A 935-nucleotide genomic window follows, 5' to 3' on the forward strand; every position below is an offset into this window, starting at 1 on the left:
TGGTGGCCCCGTCTACGGGCACGAAAGAGGACCCGCAGAGCATGCCTACCTTCGGGGAAGCCATCTTTATCGGTTCCGGGCGGAAAGAGGGCGGGGCCGGACTCCCGGGGGTCCGGGACACTCGTCCAACATCGGTCCACATGTCCGCTGGCACGGTGGCCCGATTTACCCCGACTTGCCATAGACGCGGTCGACGGATCATTTTTTCCATGCAATTTTTGGTCGACTGTTGTGAAACGCACTGCTTTCTCGTACCTATAGGAAGTCAAGTTTGATGATGAGGTAGTTCATGAGCGTATATGGAAATTACATCATCGAACCGGGAACGTCATACACGGTTCTGCGGAGTGGTGTCAATTTTTCGATGATGAGGTCGTTCATGCGCGTATATGGATTACATCATCGAACCGGGAACGTCATACGCGGTTCTGCGGAGTGGTGCGCACTCGGAGATGCATGCACGTATCTACCACCGAGGCGCGCTACAATTCAGACCGGTCCCACCGTATGAGCGTACGCCCGCTGAGACTACCCGGCTGGGACGGTACATTGAGGTGAGTCGGGTGCACTCTGACTCATGAGTCGATATGAGGGCTGTCGTGTGCGTATATGGAAATTACACCATCGAACCGGGAACGTCATACGCGGTTCTGCGGAGTGGTGCGCACTCGGAGATGCATGCACGTATCTACCACCGAGAGTGCGCTACAATTCAGACCGGTCCCACCGTATGAGCGTACGCCCGCTGAGACTACCCGGCTGGGACGGTACATTGAGGTGAGTCGGGTGCACTCTGACGCATGAGTCGATATGAGGGCTGTCGTGTGCGTATATGGAAATTATACCATCGAACCAGGAGCGTCATGCGCGGTTATGCGGAGCGGTGCGCACTCGGAGATGCATGCACGTATCTACCCCGAGCGCGCTTGGCGCTG

This window comes from Culex quinquefasciatus, chromosome 1, assembly GCF_015732765.1.
Source record: "Culex quinquefasciatus strain JHB chromosome 1, VPISU_Cqui_1.0_pri_paternal, whole genome shotgun sequence".
In the NCBI taxonomy this organism is placed as follows: Eukaryota; Metazoa; Arthropoda; class Insecta; order Diptera; family Culicidae; genus Culex; species Culex quinquefasciatus.